Genomic DNA, 12223 nt, shown 5'->3' with positions numbered 1-12223 from the left:
CAGCTGTGGCTATGTATCCCTGTAGAAGGCTTCCTAGCTCTGATCCGCGTTATTCAACCAAGACATCTTTCACAAATAGAAACCCCTAATGAAATAACTATTTCCCTTCATATTTCTGCGAGTTGGGCTTAAGCTCAGTGCTCCAGAAACACATAATCATAAAGGAAAATTTTAGTTACTTTTTTTTTTTTTGAAAGAGAATTTTTTGCTATAGGGCACGTGTGCTCGCCCGAAAGACAGAGAGATAGAAAGTGAGAAATCACCCCCCAGGAGAGATGGCCATGCTGCAATCCCTTCTCCTCCATTCTCCTCTCAAGATCTTGGGCACACACATGCAACCAGTGTGAGGTTTAAGCCCCTGAGTCCAGGACTCAAACTGAGGTAGACTACACATGAGTCCAGCGATGTAACCATTACTCCATCTTCTGGTCCCTAGTTACTTTATTTTCTATCACCCTCAGAAACCATTGTTTTCATTTTACTTAAAAGGATTTTAGATATTTTATTTAAAAAAATTTTTTAATATATCACACAGTCTTATGACTATGGGTCCAAAATTCACAAGTATATTGATTTAAAGACCCCTCCCATCCTTTTCTCCTAGACACCCAACTTTTCTATCCATAAGTAATTAAAGTAATAACTTTGTAATGCATTTTTCTAGAGTTATTTTATGCATAAAAGGAAATAATATCTCCTTTACTGCATAGTGTATTCAGGGAGGTCTCTGGAAGCAAATCCAGAAACTCTCTACTTGGGCCAGCCTTACAGAGTGTTGCAGTTTGACTGTTGTGCCACTGTCTGGCCCCTGCATCCTGGCTTTTTACCTCTACTAAAAAGGAATATCTTCTAGATCTTTCCATATCAGAATATATCAGCATACATCCCCCCCCCCGGCTGTATGGTGTTTCATCACATGGGTAGACTATAATCTACTGAAGCAGTTCCCTATTGATGGGCCCTTAGGTTTTTCCAACCCTTTTTACTATCAAGCAGCTCTTTAAAACTTCCAATCAAATTTCCTACCCAACCATGCCTCCCTTGTTAAAAACAACAACAACAACAACAAAACACTCTTATCTCGTAGAGGAAACAGGCTATTAGATAGAAATTCCATTAATTTTCTGCCTCCCATTCACTTTGTAATTTATGTTCCTTCAACACCAAACAGCAGAGATCCCAGCATGTGCCATGTTTTCTCTTGCGTCTATGCCTTTCTTTGATTTGCTTTTTAAGCCATTTCATAGATGGCACATGCACTTGCTAGAGAGCAACTGGGGGTGAGGGGATAGGTAGTGAGAAAGCATCCCCCAGGAAGTATGGTCGCACAGCAATCCCTTCTCTTCCCGTTCTCATTTCAGGATTTTGAGAATCCATACATACATGCCAGCATGTGTTTAAAGCTTCTAGGTCTAGGTCTTGAACCATGCAGTTGGTTCAAGTCCTGTGAAGTCCTGTGTAGGATCCAGCCACTTTAACCACCAGCCATCAGCTGGCCCTCACGTCTATACCTTTCCATGTGCCATTCTCACTTTCATTATCCTCGGTTTTTCTGGGAAACCTCTATGAACCTTTCACATTCAAGTGTGGCTATCATGCTAGTGGAAGTGAATCAGTTGCCACTGCCTATTATGCCTGTTCTTATTCCTCTCCCATCATTGTACTTAGTATGCTATTTTAAAATTTGTGTATACATCTATGTTCCCATTAAGTCTGTGAGCACTTTCAGAGCTAATTCATACCAGAATGCCCAGTACTTAGCACAGAGTCAGGTAATAGAAGCTTCTCAATAAAATATTTGTTGAATAAATGAATAAATAATGTAGAAGAAATTGAAGCATATGCTGTAGTGGCAGGTACCTGCAAAACAGTGGAATGCATCTTCAGCTTTGTGTAGTATAGTGAAAGCCGCACTGGACCAGAAACTTCAAAACCGTGTTCTAGTCCCTTGAAGCAGGAAACTTTTCCAACATATCCACTGTTGCATCCTCACTGCCCAGAAAAAGACTAGCTCTTGACTGTGACCACAATTGCATGAAGCTTTGTGTTATATTTAGATTTGAATCTGCCAAAGACACCCTTTATTTCAAATTGCCAACAAAGAAAAAGCTAGAACCAGACGGTCTGTAGCTTTCTGACTAGCAAAAGAACATACCTAGCACCTTGGCTGAAATGGAATAAATCCAACTAATTGGCTTTTGCAATTACTGGGTAGTCAAAAAAAGTCATGACGCATTTTTGCATAGAAAAACACATCATGACTTTTCCAACTCAATATATCTTACAGATTAAATGAATAAATGTCTTATAGCCACACATTTTTCCAAGCTTAGTGGTAATCACATATGTATAATAATTTAGAAAATTAAACAAGAACTTTAATGTTAATCTTGGGTAGGTAGGGCTCTTGACTCTTCTGTGAACGCTAATGAGAGCAATGGTGTGATAATCAGTGACAGAGCCAACAGACTTTACACATTTTTCTTCATTGCCAGAGGGCATGTGTGCGCGAGAGAGAGAGAGAGAGAGAGAGAGAGAGAGAGAGAGAGAGAATGGTCTGGTCACACCTTAATACTTTTTCCTCCGTTTTTCCACCCCATCAAGATTTGAGGCAGACATGTTTACATGCCCAGCATGCTTTTCAAGCCACCTGGGTAGGTCAAACTGCAGTCAGCCATGTGAGATCCAGTTCCCCAGGTAGAGTATTTAATTGCTACACTATAGCAACAGCCATGGCCACTATGGATTTAAACTGAAATCATAAGTAGAACTCAATATATACAACAGAAAAAAGTGGGTTTACTCTGGATTAAATAGGTTTGGGGGCTCTAAGACTCCTCCTTTCACACACCTATTTCTCCTTCCAAGGAACACTGCAAAAATTAGAGTTGACTGAGTCTAGAGAGTTCCAACCTGTAGTCTCTTAATTCCTTTTTTGTTTGTTTGTTCTTGAGAGAGAGATTTTTGCTATAGGACATGCACATTCACTGGAGACAGAGAAACAGAAAGCGAGAAATCACTGCGGGGGGTGGGGGGATGGGGGAGGGCCATGCCACAATCCCTCCTCTACTCTCCTTTAGTCTCCTCTCAGGATTTTGGGCACTAACACATAAGTGTCCAGTGTGAGTTTCAAGCTGCCTGGTCTGGAACTTGAACTGCAGTTGGCCACGAGGGGGGTCTAGCACCTTAACCACTATGCTACCTACTGTCCCCCCCCCTCTTAATTCTCAAAGATTAAATAAGGTAAAAACTATCCAGACAAATTAAAACATGGTTTTCTTGTTTGGGTTATGATATCAACTCATTCAATGTCAATTATTTAATGTTACACAGAATTCAAAATTATATGTATCTTTGATAAATTAACAGTGAACATAAACATGTTAATAATGAACAATGAGCATGATAATATGAAACAATAATAAGATATTTTAGTAAAAAAACTTCTCGAGATATGAAAACGAGGGGGTAAAAAGATCCCTGGGAAGTGGAAAGCTTGAGAATAATGATGATTTCTACTTTCTTCCTTTCATAAACCCTAGCAGCTTACACAGTGGCAGATTCTGCCATAGGACTCAGAAACTGTCATTTCTAGCCCAATGTTCTTTCCTGATTGTGTTACCCTTTTATTTAAGGTTGGAATGTTTCTACACCTTGGATCCACAGTCACAGTGCTACAGAATGGTAGGAAGTCCCCATTTTCTCTGCAGTCATTATCTGAATCTGTGAAGTTTGAAGTTGTGTAGGAGACTAAAAGTCATTGTAACCTAGAAATGTTTTCTTATCAAATGACTGCTTATACAACCCACTCAAATATTGTCTCCATTAAGCATTAGCATTACTTCTTCCCTTCTGGGATCAACCTTTGTCAGGTCTTGAGCTGATGACTAGATTTTCATACACATCGACAATAAAGGGAAAATACAATGCAAATCAACGACAACGTGAAATTGTATGTTTTATAAAAGGTACAGAATTATATGAGATTAATGAAAGAAAGCCAATGTGTTTAGTCCATAGTGAAAGAGGGGGAAAGACATAGGTGATATGGAAGAGGTAGACAGAGACCAGATTAAGAAGTCTTATGGGTCTCGATAATGCTTTTCATTTAGATTGGGATGGAGAAATGTTGGAGGCCTTTGAGCAGGCTAAATGACAATCATATTTATCCCTACAATTTTCACTTTGAAACTGTCATATACACTGAAATATATAACCTTTCATACATATCTTTGTGATTCTAGTCCACAGATGTATCTCTACATAAATGAGAATGAGGATTTTCATTGTTGCACTACTTATAAAAGCCAAAAAAAAGAACCCAATTGCAGTGTTCAGTAGAAGAGGGCTGGTTAAATAAACAATGGCATGACGTGCAGCAGTCAAAGCAAACAAGGAAGACGTCTGTGTACTAATATGGAGATATTGGAAAGTTTTAAAAAGCAAGATATACAACAGTGTACGTGCTAAGCTAAGCTACCTTTTGTGCAGTAAGACGGGAGAAATACCTTAGTATATGCTTGCATTTGCTTTAAAAATCCTAGAAGGATTCTTTTTTTTTTTTTTAAAGAATTATTTTATTGGGACCAGCAGTTGGCGTAATGGCTGTGTCACTAGACTCCCGTGTAGTTGACCGCAGTTAGAGTCCCTGACCGGGTGACTTAAACTCACGCTGGGTGCTTGTGCGTACATGCCCAAGATCCCAAGAGGAGAATGGAGGAGAAAGGATTGCGGTGTGGTCATCCCCCCAGGGGGTGATTTCTCACTTTCTGTCTCTGTCTCTCTTTGTCTTTCTGGCAAGCGCAAGCCAAAACCTCTCAAAAAAAAAAAAGGCATAATAATCAGATGGTGAGTCCCTTACTTGTCTCAGTAGCCTTGGAAGGCTTTTAAAGAGTCTAAGCTGAAGTTCATATAAAAAATTTCAGCAAAGTCAACTAAATCAACTAGTATTCTTATGGGGCTTTGTGCAAATAACAGACCAAATTGAGACCTAAATTTATTTATTTGTTATTTATTTATTCATTTATTTATTTTGCAAATAAGTTAGTTTATGTCTCTTTGGTAAAAGGGGGAATGAAGAGAAAAAAAATGTTTCAGAAGAAAATTACAGTGCATTGTTACTAGATTTGTTCTTTGTCTATATCTGTTTTTTGAGTTTTTAGTATCTGCCTATTATTTGAACAGAATCTTAACCTTTTTCCTGGTTTTAAATCTTAGGCAATTTTTTATTAATATTGTTGGATTTTGACTTATTCAAGTTAAAACTGCTTTTCTTGAAATTAAAAAAATACATAAAAATATACCTATTTAATGACTGCAGTAAGCTATATAGCCTCAGCTAGCTGCTGCTTTATAGTATGTTCATCCTGTTCACTGAGTTTTATGCCTAAAGTCAGACATGTGTTCATAGGTATGTTTGTATCTGCTGCACTTGCTATTGAAAGTGTTTAGATTAGTTAAGATCCTTTGTGAATCAATAAAATCTGAAAAAAAAAAAACTATAAATGGCTATTAGGGATGTTATAGAAAGTTGACTAATATTTCTTTCTTTTTTTTTTGAAGAGGTTTTTGCTATAGGGCGTGTATGCTCGCCAGACAGACAGAGAGAGACAGAGAGATAGAAAGCGAGAAATCACCCCCCGGGGGGATGGCCACACCGCAATCCCTTCTCCTCCATTCTCTCGGGATCTTGGGCACGCACGCACACGCGCCCGGCGTGAGTTTAAGCCACTGGGTCCGGGACTCGAACCGTGGTCGACTACGTGGGAGTCCAGCAGTATAGCCATTACACTAACTGCTGGTCCTGAAGGTTGACTAATATTAACAAACATTTGCCAATATTGACTTTTTAAATCAGTATTGTTGGTCAATATTATGGTATGTTCATACAATCAAATTTATGTAGCTATTAAGGTATATGTATGATTTCTATGTATAAAATGTTGATGATAATGTGTATAAAAATGTCTTTAATAAAAAATAATAAAATTAATTAAATAAAAAAGAAAAACAGTCCTTTGGTTTATAGTGACATTTCCCTATTGTTTATCTGTTTAGCATTTCACTGGTTCAGCATATATAATTATTTCCTTCCTTTTCTATTTATTTGGTTTTACTTTGCTCTTTTTTTCAGTTTAAGGTATAATCTTAGATAAGTCTTGTTTTGTACCTTCTTTTCAAATAACAGCATTTAGAGTTAAAAAATGTTTTAAAAAATGGCGATATTGGTCAGAGGGACCTACTGAGCTGGTGAGTGGGGAGGGCCTGTGGGCACGCACTCCTCCTGTTCTCCTCTCCCCAACCTTTGTGATGTTCTCTTGCCCTGTGATGTAGGCCTGGGACTAACGTCAAGCCCTTACAACCTCACTGCTCAGTTTCCTTCAGCAGCCTGTGATTCAGATGATGGAGACTATTTTTCCTTTTCTGAAGAGTGCTACTAAACCATGGTTGAGCTTCAGTTCAACTCTCTCTATTAATTCCAAGTTGACCTTGCTATACCTGGGCTACCTGGTGTTTACACCATTCTTACCAACTTTTGGGGGAAATACAGCCACCTAAAAGGTAAGAAACCATAGGAGAACCCCCAAGATAAATTATTTCTTGTTATTGTTTCCAATGTCTATTCTCACATTTCCAAATGAGTTTGGTTGGCTCAGAGAGACACCTGAGAAAGGAAGTCTGAGAGGAGAAGAGAACATCTATCACTCTTCCAGGGGAAGAGACCAGACAAAGTTAGGGGTTTTGGGAGGACTAAAGCTTTCATCTGAAGCTCATGGACTATCTATGAGGGGTGTCTTCCAAAAGTTCATGTAAGATACATATTATGAAAAAAATATGCATAAGTTTCAAAAATATTTTGCTCAAAGCTCATACTTTAATTCTATCTTTCCACAAAATTTTTCAAGTCCTCTTGTAACTAGGTATGGTGGGTAGTTCCAAACTAGAATCTCAAACACAGGGGTATGATAGACCTGGAATGGGCTGCTTAGAGAGTTTGAGTTCTAAAGAACAGCCTCTCCTGACACTTGATTATGAGTCACACTCCCATGTCAGGTCTTGCTTGACCAACCCTTCCTTCATGTTGAGCATTAATGAGCCTCTGAGAGCATCTGAGCGGATGCTGTAGCTTGTTGGGTCTTCTTTCTCTTGCTTCAGTTTCTATCCCCAGGATATATACCCCCTGAGGGAGCACAGATAGCACTGTAGGCTTCAATTCTATGTTCTTCTTTTCCTTTCTTTTATTCTTTTTTGTACTTATATATTCTATGCTATTCTTGACCAGACGATCTCCGATCAAGAATATCAAATATAAGTCTCACAGAAAAAAACAATCTCGCTTTGAGTTTTTCAAATAAGAAAACATTTAGAATATTTTATCACCTTTGACAACTAACAGAAGGGACAAATTTAATTAAAATGGAGAGTCATATTATTATCCATATTTTGGATAGTGAGTATCTGAACTTTCTAGATAGAGGAGCAAGAGAAATGAGTCCGAGTCACTCATTCTCTTCCTTTTATTCTCAGAACCACAAGAGAGCCAAGAGGAGAAGGAAACGTGGGACAATTCAAGGTAAGAGTCTGCCTGTTGGAGCTGAGCTTCCCCAGGGTGACCCTCCCGTTCTTTCCCATGAGGTCTCAAGTCCATGATCTCTGAGGACGCCAGTTGCTAGTCATCTTCCCTCTAAGAAAGTGGCCCTCAGTAAGGCTCGTGGATAGGGAATCAAACCTGAGACATTTCTGAGTCTCGGCTCTGGCCATCCCTGGACCTGGAGCAGTGATGAACCTGGGCAGTGGGTGCTGTCCCGTAAGAGACCTTGTGAGATGTCAAGGAAGAACTACTAGTAGTTTGGAGTCAGAATTTGTGTCTGCTGATTTCAAGTACTTTGATTTCCTGGGGGCTCAGATTCCTCTTTGTTTTTCATAATGGTTTTGAGTATCACATGGGATAATACATATGAAAGTACTTTAGAAATGAAAGGACAGATACATGTGAACCTTGTCAATATTATCATTGACCACTTGGCCTTGACTACTGATTCATGGGTCTTTTAGAATTTAATATCCCAAAGGTTGCCCATAAAGGGGCTCCAGTTTAATCACTATGCTTCTATCTTCCTTCCATATAACCATTTTCATGGTTTCATAGTGGGAGAACTTGTCAGACAGAAGCAAAGGAGGGAATGAAGTTGTGTTCTAGTCTGAAAAGGTGACTAGTCTTTCCTCTTCTTTTCTGGTCTCCTTTCATGTGCATTCTATGCATTCCAGGGATTCAGCGCAGCCTGCTTCAGTCATGGGAGGGAGAAGCCATGGGAATATGTAATGTGCAAGAAGGCCATGCAAAGAGGCCACAGAGTGCATTGTGAAGTCATGGATGTGGGACAACGTAAAGGGGATTGCAGGTCACCCAAACCCCCTAGTTCAATCTGCCTTCCCTTGTTTCAGTCCTAGTTACAAACCTCCTGTCTCCTGCAGCCCCTAGGTCAACATTTTGATACCGTTGCGCTTCGCCAACTCGTATGCCTAGACCGCCTTTGTGAGGTGCGTGATAGATCAACTGTTGAGGTCAAGCACAAGCTATACGGAGTCCCTGGAGGATGCCACTCCCACTTTGTCTCCTTCAGCCACCCCAGCTTCTGTGACTGAGTCGTCCTTCCATCTGACCTCTATCCTCTCAGCAAGCCCTCCAGAAAACCTTTTGCTCAAGCCTTCTCCACCTCACCCCTTCAACCTGTCATCTACTCTAGTAACCTCATTGGCTGACTCACTTTTATCCTCACTACTGGGCAACTCTGTGATACCACAGCCTGGATTCCAAATTCTCAGTGGACCATTTTTCACCCCAGACACTTGCTTTCCCTCCTTTCCCTCTACATCACACTTAAGCAAATCCTGTTATCCAACAAGAGGCCACTTCATGTCTGGTGAATAGCCCTGTAAGACTGTCCACTTATGTTCCAACCACCAGAGTCCTTGACCATTCAAGCCCGGCAATTTCAGAATTTTCCTGATGGCAATTTCATGCCTCCTTAGATTGCCACACTTTGATTTTCAAGGAGATCATGTTTCCCTCCATCTACCAGAGACCAGTCACTGGGAAGATACTATTACCAAGTATATGAAAGCCAGTAGCCTTTTTTTTTACTGGCCTAAACCTATGGGAACTCTTGGAGAAACCAATAAAAAAGAGACTAGCTTTCCAGATCTTGGATATAAAAGAAAGAGGGACCACTTTCAGAACAAATGTGGTCTGAATACCAACTGAAATATTTAGGGATTTCATTGTAGTCACTTATTGATGAGGAGTACACCACAGTCCCCAGAACTTGTAGGGATATTCAAGGCAAACCAGGGCAACTGTGCCTCTGTCAGCAGCTCCTGTATGTCAGTGCTTCAGGTAGAAAAACGGAGCAGAAATACAGTCAACTGTTCTGCTGTCTTTGCACTCTGCATAGTGAGTTCCTAGTGGCTATTTTCTTGGTATCTAAGATTCATTCCCTACTGCAGTTTCACTTTATCTTATTCAATGGAATCTATAATATTACTGCAGTCCAAATGCAAGATCACGAATCACCACTACTTCCTCATTCTCACTTCACTCACCTCACCTATGTACATTCCCAACACTTTCTTCAAATTAAGTCCCAATTCCACATTCTAACTCTCATTCAGGTCTATTCCCAGGCCCACCTTCAATCCCCATCCTCTATCCTGCCATTATTATCTTCACCCCAGGTTAAAGATTGTGAAATATCTTTACAAAAACTTTAGAATGAGACATATTTGCACATCGCAAATGAAAATCAGTATCTGGAATGGCATGTGCTGCAGAAACATCAAGAAAGTTAGTGGAGTTTAGTCTTTGTGCTCCAAAAATGTCAAGAAAACTTACATCCTCCAACTCTTAACCTTCCATTGGTCAGTTGATTCTCCCAGGCTTGTTTCCATACTTTTGTCTTTGCTGGCCGTTTTCATATGAGTAGTCAATCCCAGGAGAAACTGGAGCTTCATGTTCCAAAGAGGCTAATCCCATTCTGGTGCCTCTAGGCCTGTAGGAATCCAGAATCTGCAGCTCTAATGGAGCCTCAGTGCAAAGCAATGGAAACATCTCAGCATAATGTCAGACATGCTCCTTCACAGCTCTCTGAGCTTCAGGACCGAAGTAGCAAGGATCCAGTGAAGACAGAATTGAGTCCACCAAGATGTTTCCACGAGAAGGGTCCAACAAAGTTTCAACCAAGGAAGGACATGATGAAGAATCTTGGGCCTATCCTGGGGAAGTGCTCATTAGACAACTTACCAAAAGTCTCAGAATGTTATATAATGAAGGGTCTCTGAAGGCTGCCTCTGAATCAAGGAATGAGTCACAGAATGAGTTACTTAGTGTCTCAAGTAAGAACTTATACCATAATCAAATGAAAACCATTCTGGATTTACATTTGAGCGGGAAGTTTTGGCAGATTTCTGCAAGCAAAATCCCTGTAGATGTGTGTTGTTCATGGTTGACTGATAACAATACATTGCTGTCTTCTGGAACTTCCTATACCTAACAGAAAACAGAAATTTGGGGACCAGCAGTTGGCATAATGGCTATGTTGTTGGACTCCCATGTAGAGGACCGCGGTTCGAGTCCTGGACCTGGAGGCTTAAACTCATGGCGGGCGTGTGTGCATGCATACCCAAGATCCCGAGAGGAGAATAGAGGCAAAGGGATCATGGCATTACCATCCCCCCTGGGGGCTAATTTCTCACTTTCTGCTTCTCTGTCTCCCTCTGCCTTTCTGGCGAGTACCTTAAAGCAAAAAACAACTCAAAAAATATAAACGAAAGAAAGAAAGAAAATGGAAATTTGACCCACTGATGGGCAAAGGTCTCCTGTCACATTACTACACTGGACCTGTTCTTTTTTAGTCTATAAACCCAAAAGATGCTAGAAACCCATATTATAAGGTTCCAGGTAAGTCAGAGGTGGGGTCTACCTCTGAAGGTTCTCAAATCTATAAAATTCTATGTGTTGAGAGAAGCCAAAATATGGCCTCCTCCCCAGTTTGACTTTTCCTCATCTACTACCCCTGTGTCTGAAGTGGGTTCCAGATCTAAGACCTCTAAGCCCCTTAGAGGAAGCTCTAAAACTTTTCATGAAGATAGGGTGGAAACAACAAATTCAGTCCCTGTCTTGGATTGTCCTCTCCTTGCCACCTCTCTTGCAGGCAAAGAAGGACAGAGAGCTCTGAGAAAGTCACCCTCAGATACCTACCATAAGTTTATAGTGAACGTCCAGGCAATCAAGGATGGTAGACAGACTTTTCAGCTCCCACCACACAGCATCATAGACAAAGTGAGTCAGAATGAGATGGTACTAGTCAATATTTATAGCCCAGAACTGCCCACAAGGCAAGGTGAGACTAGACATGAATCAAGGGAGGAGAAAGTAAGTTCAAGTGATAAAACTGAAACACTTCAGGGCGAACGGATGGTGGAGAAGAATTCAGAACATTTCCCCACAACCAGCATGTCCAGGGAGCTATTCAAGTCTGATGTACTCTGTGCTTTTCAATCTCAATCTAGCGATAGCTTGACAACCAGCAAGTTGGGAAGGCCCCAAATGATAAATGTGAATGCAAGTAATAAAAAAACTCCTCTGACCACTAAATGCTCTCCACCAAGAATATCCATTCTTGGTGATGCTAAACTATTAGACCTTAAAAAACAACTCCTTGGTGAGTTAAAGTTTTAGTTTAAATGGAGGGAGCATAACTAGTCTCAAGGCTCTACCATTTACATGTTCCTTTCTTCAGTAAGTTCAACTTCGGGTTTCTTTTCTTTTCTTTTTTTTCTTTTTTTTTTTTTTTCTTTTTTTGGAGAGGCTTTTGCTATAGGGTGCATGTGCTGGCCAGAAAGACAGAGACCGAGAAACAGAAAGCGATAAATCACACCCCCGCCCCCCAGGGTGGGGGAGACAAACATACGCAATCCCTTCTCCTCCATTCTTCTCTTGGGATCTTGGGCACACATGCACATGCACCCAGAGTGAGTTTAAGCCACCGGGTCCGGGACTCGAACCACAGTCAACTACAGGGGAGTCCAGAGACATAGCCATTACACTAACTGCTGGTCCCCCAATTTCTTTTTTTTTTAAACTGATTTTTTGTTTTTTTTTGTTTTTTGGGTTTCTTTGAGAACTTTTTGCTATAGGGTGTGTGTGCTCGCCAGAAAGACAGAG

General features: G+C 40.5%; 1 pseudogene; it reads left to right on the top strand.

The window, feature by feature from the left end:
• The first annotated feature begins 8285 nt into the window (after window positions 1-8285).
• Window positions 8286-10613, top strand: LOC106734977 (uncharacterized; annotated as a pseudogene).
• The last annotated feature ends 1610 nt before the right edge of the window (window positions 10614-12223 follow it).

Source organism: Tupaia chinensis, unplaced genomic scaffold, assembly GCF_000334495.1.
Source record: "Tupaia chinensis unplaced genomic scaffold, TupChi_1.0 Scaffold000037_20, whole genome shotgun sequence".
Taxonomy (NCBI): domain Eukaryota; kingdom Metazoa; phylum Chordata; class Mammalia; order Scandentia; family Tupaiidae; genus Tupaia; species Tupaia belangeri.
This window is presented reverse-complemented; position numbering and strand designations above follow the sequence as displayed.